We start from the raw sequence: 7,337 nt of genomic DNA, 5'->3' as shown, positions 1-7,337 counted from the left end.
TCTGGTGCTGCGCCCCTATGCGTTGCATACGCTGCATACCCACTTTTTGCGCCTCTGACTGACTAGTGGCGTGGCGAGAGCATTACACCTTTTTGATGTGTACCGTTACTGTGTAAACAAAGATTGTAATTAGAACGTCTTCATGTAAATGTGTTAACAGAAACGAAACAAAAATTCCATTTTCATTGGATCATTGTCGCGTAAACAGGGCCTGAATTAGAATTAGAAGGGAAAACTCAGGTAAGGATTTCATGGCTTTGGAAACATGGTATGACTTAACTGCCAAGTCAGAAAACATAAGGAAAATAAAAAACAAACAGAAACATACCTTCAGCTCTTTTAAGAAATATTTTTTAAAACAATTTTTATCATTTGTCTTTTTTAATCATGTTTTAATTTTTATATTTTTTATGAAGCACTTTGTTTTTATTTGCTGAAGTTGCAATATAAACAAAATGTACAGACTTACTAAAGAATTACTGAGCATTTTGGGTGTTTTGCAGCATAAAACAGGAAAATTGATCTTTTTCCATGTTTGTGTTCAATTGTTTTCAGAATGGGTTCCAATCACAGCAGTGACACACTCCATTGTAATCGCTACCTGAAAGGACAGGGTCCTCAATCACTGGCACAACGAGGTCAGTCACCTCATTAATCATTGGTTTGTGTTATTGTTTCCAATAGTGGCTTCTGATTTCTGACAATTTGACAATGTTATTGTTTTTGTTCAGTAAATGATGGGATGAGTTGGAGGAACACATCATCAAATTTTTATCAACCTGAAGGCAAAATGAGTTTGGAGATTCTCCACAAAAAAATGCCAGGTTTCCCTGATGCCAACACACTGAAGATCACTTATATTTTTGCTAAAGGCATACAGACAGTAAGTGTCTAACACCAACCCACATATTTTACAAATATTATGAAACATTACCTTTTTTTTAGTTGTCATTATGTCAATAGAACATAAAATTGCAGTGGTATCCTCAATGAAACATAAATAAATAATAAAGCCCATACATGTCTGTTACTAAAGTCTCAATCAGTCCTTAGGACGCAGCTAATGCGTGCGAGGCTGTCTGCAGGTCGACAGAGGGGTTCGAAGGTGGAAATAGGATTCGCAGCTCTTGGGAAAGGAAAACCTGTTCCATAGTTGTGTGATTGTGGTCTTTATGTACTTTTACCGTTTACCAGACAGCAGAGGTACAGACAGTTTGTGTCCTGGGTGGGATCAGCAGCAATACGACTGGCCTTAGTTTGCCAAGATACAGTGGGTATGAAATGTGGTGAGACGCCTTTAAATTTTTCATTCTTTGTTTCATTGCAGCCATTTGCTAAAATCAAAAAGTTCATATTACTCATGAATGTACACTCTGCATCCCATCTTGACAGAAAAACAAAATGTAGACATTTTTGCAAATCTGTTAAAGAAAAATTTGAATTGTATTGGGCAGGTGCCAAGCAGTGCCTGGTTTTCTCCACACCTACTGCTTAGAATTAACACCAAAAGGTTCAATCTTCGTCTCATCAGGCCAGAGAATCTTATTCATCATAGTCCGACAGTCTTTCATGTGTTTTTTTTTTTTGGGCAAACTCTATGAGGCCTTTCATATGTCTTGCACTGAGGAGAGGCTTCTGTCGGGCCACTCTGCCATAAAGCCCGACTGCTGGAGGGCTGCAGTGATAGTTGACTTTGTGAAACTTTCTCCCATCTCCCAACTGCATCTCTGGAGCTCAGTCACGGTGATCTTTGGGTTCTTCTTTACCTCTCCCACCAAGGTTCTTCTCTCTCGATTGCTCAGTTATGGCCAGGTCTAAGAAGAGCTCTGGTCATCCCAAACTTCTTCCACTTAAGGATCATGGAGGCCACTGTGCTCTTAAGAACCTTGAATGACGCAGATTTTTTTTGCACCCTTTGCCAGATCTGTAACCTTGCCACAATTCTGTCTCTGAGCTCCTTGGGCAGTTCCTTCCACCTTATGATTCTCATTTGCTCTGACCTTCACTGTGAGCTGTGAGGTCTTATGTAGACAGGTGTGTGCCATTCCTAATCAAGTCCAATCAGTTTAATTAAACACAGCTGGACTCCAATGAAGGAGCAGAACCATTTCAAAGAGGATCAGAATAAATGGACAGCATGTGACTTAAACATGAGTGTCACAGTGTGATGGAGACCAGGGCTCCATCACTAATGAATGATTATTGATATTATATTTATTTACAGACTAAATGTGTTTTGTTTCAGTTCTTTATTTCAGTTACATTGTGACATTTAGTTGAGCATTCTTTTTTGGTAGGGAGACTGGCCATCTTTCCTGTTCAAGGAGAATGTGAGGGAAAGTGACAGTTTGTTTCTGATTTAGATTGGTTTAATTTGAGTTTGCTAATTGTTTAAGTACTTACCTTTCTGGGTGTCTCCTCAGCAGAGTGGGGCAGCAGGAAGACAAGTGCTCCAGGTGCTGCTAAACAGCTCCTGGAGCATACCATTTTTAATTAAGTGGGGTAATGCTCCTAATGATTTGCATGCATGTAAATATTTATGGGTACCATTTATTATTTTGGTGTTAGGTTTGTCTAAGTAGTGTTTGTTTCTTGTTTTATTGCATCACCCCTTTACCTGGTATGAGTGGAATTGCCCAAAGTATAAAAGTCAGCTTCTTGTGAAAATGGCTGTTGATTTAAATGTGACTTGCAGCTTCAAATAAAACAATCTCAACTGTATTCTGTTGCTTCACCTCCTTTCCTGAATGCAGAGCCTCCAGCGGTCAAAGTGACACACAGCAAAAGGTCTGAATACTTATGATCATGTGATGTTTAAGTTTTTCTTTTTTTATAAATCTGCCAAAAATCTCTACATTTTTGTTTTTGTCTGTCAAGATGGGATGCAGAGTGTACATTCATGAGAAATAATATAAACTTTTTTTTTTGTTTTAGCAAAAGGGCTGCAATGAAACAAAGAGTGAAAAATTTAAGGGAGTCTGAACTCTTTCTGTGCTCAGTGTATATTAAGTCCAGGTTTGGTAACTGACTCCCACGATCCAGTTTTCACCGCCCTGCCACGTCTTTTTTGTCCTGGACTGTGCAGTTGCCCTACAACACAGTCATACTGAGGCAGAGGATGCTGTCAATAACGGCCCTACAGAAGTTCTTGAGCAGCTGAGCAGAGACTCCCGTCCTCAGACCTTTTCAGTTTCCTGAGGAAGAAGAGTCTGTGTTGTGTCTTCCTCATCAGAAAAGAGGTGTTCAGTGACCAGGTCATGGAATTTGATTTTGTCCACGCACTCCACCACCTCTGCTTGTGGCGTGTGCACCGTCCTCCTGGAACTCCTGAAGTCCACTATGACCTGCTTGGTCTTGCTGGTGTTTAGTACCAGGTTGTTCAGTGAAGACCACCGGGACAGTGGGTCTCCTCTTTACAGGGTTTTATTATTGTTTGTTATCAGACTGACTACAGTTGTAGCTTGGTTCTGCAGACTTTAGAACCCTTTTACAGGAGTGGATGGCTACACAACCATGGATGAACAGTGGAAAAAGAACCTGAAAAAGTTCACAGCCATGTGGTGTGCTGTGTACACCACATGGCTGTGAACATCAACCAGGGTGGATGATCATCCAGAGTGGATGATGTTCAGTCCCCTATTCTCACCACCTGAGAAGGATCCTGATTCAAAGACACATTGATGATGAAAGTCCCAGGTCATGGAGCTTCACTATCAGCTTCTCCATGAAAATGGTATAAATGTTGAGCTGAAGTCAACGAATAGTACCCTAACATGAGTGTGTGTTGGACTTCCTCAAAATTATTTGGGACCTCTCGACCTCAACATCTGCTCCATTTCAGAATTGCCAAATAAGCCAATCCATCACGAGTTGTTGTTCTTATCTATCCAAACAGCATCCTTCCCAAGTCATATTTGGTCCAACTTTGTGCTTTGCACGCAAGGAAAGGGAGCATGTCAGGTCAGTTTGACCCAGAGAGGTACCAAGAATCCTTTTGCAAAAGCAACTCTATAAATAGTATTTCCTCTCTTACATTAGCTTGGTATTATTTCACAGAGAAGACTGAAATTACACTAAATGTGTTGTATCCTGAAAGAATAAAAAGATTAGTGGGATATAGTGTATGTTAGATGCATCTGCAAAGTTGTTCATCAGATGGCGTGACACAAGGAACAAAGTTTTTTCAGCAAGTTGCCTTCTGTTATAAATCAACTCTATGGAAGCACATTACATTCACCAAAGAAAAAAAGGCACCTTATCTTTTAATTAAGAGATCAGAAATTATGAGATAATGAGAATTACAGGATTGCAACATCTTATTTTGGAATTACTCGCAATAAGTGGCTCTGTTGTGTCAGTGACAATTTAAAATGTGCAAAACACTTGATGGGACTGAGCTCTGCTTTAAATAACAAAGCTGTTCCTCAGAGCTGCAGTTTCCAAGATTCCACCCCACAGTGTGACTACCCACGTGATGCACAGAGCTAGTTGAACTATTTTCCTCTCTCCTTTGGCCTCGCCGGTCCTCACACTTTCAGACACGTGATCACACCGTCTTCCCATTACTCACCTGATTGGCTTGTTGTTCAAGGTGGTTACTTTCCTGTTTGTAAAGATGACAGTTTCCCGCCAGACCTGATGGCAGCAACTGCCGCCACCTTTCCACCAGTGATGCTGTCCTTTGCAGGAACTATTAAAATAAAGTTAGAGGCTGTGTAATCCCTCATCTGTTCCCAATTGCATTGTCATTGTGTGGTTGCAACGATTGTGTACTGATAAAAATAGAACAAAAATAAAACTACGTGGAAGTCTCCATGTGGAAACCAGAAGTCTTGGAAGCATGTGACATCACTGAGTTAAAAGTTAATTAAGATGATGATAAGAAGAGAAATAGATGACTGGTTTTGCTTTGTGAGACATAAACTTTCATTCTGTGGGGCAAATTTTTTCTCAAATTTACTTATGAACTTTGTGGAAGGAACAGAGTCACTGTTTTTGTCTGTGAAGAAAGGATTTGAGTTTATTTCGTCATGGACATTATGAAAATGCAAGACTGACAAAAATTATGTGGATGATTTTTTTGTGTGTGTGTAAAGAAAAAAAAAGTCATTCTTTGCATGACACACCTTGAAAGTGCATGGTCTTTGTGTGATCAGTTATAAGAATTGCCAGGGTAAAGAAACTCTGCAAATCCTAGTTGTCAGGAGGGATACACACAGGCGTGCCACCAGGAATCTTTGGCCCCATGACAAAAAATTAGATTGGGCCCCCCCACGTAGCTGCTGTTACAGTTTTTTGATTCTACATGATTCATCAAAAGCGTCGCAGTTTTAAAGACTTGCATCTGCCTTGCTTTCTTTGGTCCAATACTGATAATAGCACAATATTTACTGCTAGTGAATTTTACATGCAACAGTAAAATGCATATTGTATGTATACTTGCAAACAGTATGCAAATAAGTTGCTTAAATTTTATTTATCAGTTTTAGATTACTGAAATGTCTCTCCATGAGCAACAGTTACAGACAACATGCAAAATATACATGAAGCAATCCAGACTTCTCAAACAATGTTATGTAGTTGCATTTTATTCAAGCTGCAGTATATAACTTTAATAAAAAAATTCTCCATATTTGTTAAAGCTGTCACCACGTTGTGACAGTTTGTTATGAGACAGATAATCTGTGAAAAGATCAATCTCCTCCACCTCCTCCCTGAACTACTATTACTATCTAAAGTAATGCACCGTTCTGACCAAAAACAACCAATCAGAACCAAGTGGACGCTATTAGTGCTGTCAATCAACCTCATTCATTCACTGCTAAATATGCCAATAGTGGAGAAACAACTTATCATTACAGTAAAAATGTTTATCTGCTGTCATTGGTAGCTATGCTAACTAGACTGAGCATTCACAACAGGCTCCACTAGCTACAGCATAGCATAGTGAGATACGGAAGGAGGATGAGCAGCACCACGTGAGACTGTGATTAAAAGCACAATATAATTAATTTTGTAATTGACAGGGCCCCATTTATTTTTATTTCTATGAACAGAAAAAGAAAAAAAGAAAAAAATAAATTGCGGAGGGCCCCCTGTTGGTCAGAGGCCCTTATAATTGTCATGACTTTACCCCCTACACTGCGCCCCTGCTGACACCTCTTAAAAAAATAAACCTTGTAAACTGTCACAACAAGCATAACAATCAGATTCTTCAGACTAGCCATCAGCAATTAGCAAACACCTGTTGGAACTTGACATCCACTGAAGTCAAGATAAGCTACTTCTCCATGAAACACTGGTATAAAACATTTTTTAAAGTTTGACAGAGAGGTTTTTATGTGATGATTTCCTGAAGTTGGATTTTTAGAACGTGCAAGAGTTTCAGAGATAAAGGACCAAATTAAAGGTGTTAAATTATAAAGTGAAATTTCTCTTAAGTCATATTTAATATATACAGAATTTTTATAAGAACTGACGTAACTAGTTACTTGATTGTGCTACATGCCTGCAGAATACACTAACTCCTTAATCTAAAAGAGAAGTAGACAGCAGTTCATGCTCACTAGTACCACAAACCCTGCTGAAAGGCTGAGCTTTATGAGGTGAATAGGACCCCGTTATCTGTACAAAGCAAAAAAAAATCAGTTCAACAGACCAAACATGATCCATTTCTTGGCAACACAAAACATTTTGGGCATACTTAATTTTGTTCTTTTACCATCTGTATTGACTGAGAAAATATTTTATTAATAAAACCTTTGATAAGATTAATCTTTTCACAAATGAAAATCTACAATATAAAACATGTGTTTAGTGCAAGTAAGTGATTTTGTTGGAAAACATATCTAAATAATTCAACCATCACTAATAGCTATAAAGGTTTATTGTGGATAATGTGTTTATTTTACCACTAAAACCTTGTTTATTCTAACTCAAGGAGAAACACCCCCACCCTGGCCAGCCATATGCACAGAGACGGGTGTGTACATACCTCCCTGAAAACCATGAGGGGCGGACTGTCGTCACTTTGCTGGAGAAGGCCTTCAATCAGCAGCTTTTGTTTACCATTGCTACCAATGAAAGTGGAGAAGATGTTATCACCCCAGCCTCTGTTCCACTAAAAATACAACATGAAGAAGAAGGAAGCATAATGTAAGTTAACATTATTGAGTTGATATCAGACAATGTTGGGGTCCAATTTCTAGATGATGAAGATCCATATTAACTATGGCACTGCCTCTAGCCAGTGACTTGTGGTCAGGGGAGACAGGTGAGGCAGAGCCTCACCTGTTATCATGGAAAAATAATATATAATAATAAAATCATTTATATTG

General features: G+C 39.0%; 1 long non-coding RNA gene across 1 annotated transcript in view; it reads left to right on the top strand.

Moving 5' to 3' along the window:
- The window catches only part of LOC106942620 (uncharacterized), a 13,240-nt gene extending 6,036 nt beyond the window's left edge, over nucleotides 1-7,204 (top strand). The window contains exons 2-4 of the long non-coding RNA XR_001423669.1: nucleotides 556-638; nucleotides 732-883; nucleotides 6,941-7,204. This is a non-coding gene — a long non-coding RNA (uncharacterized LOC106942620). The remainder of the gene's footprint in view (nucleotides 1-555; nucleotides 639-731; nucleotides 884-6,940) is intronic.
- The last annotated feature ends 133 nt before the right edge of the window (nucleotides 7,205-7,337 follow it).

The sequence above is a fragment of the Poecilia latipinna genome, unplaced genomic scaffold (assembly GCF_001443285.1).
Source record: "Poecilia latipinna isolate Pla-1442-1.1 unplaced genomic scaffold, P_latipinna-1.0 Scaffold4424, whole genome shotgun sequence".
In the NCBI taxonomy this organism is placed as follows: Eukaryota; Metazoa; Chordata; class Actinopteri; order Cyprinodontiformes; family Poeciliidae; genus Poecilia; species Poecilia latipinna.
The sequence above is the reverse complement of the archived record's forward strand: the minus strand, read 5'-3'. Positions and strand labels throughout refer to the sequence as shown.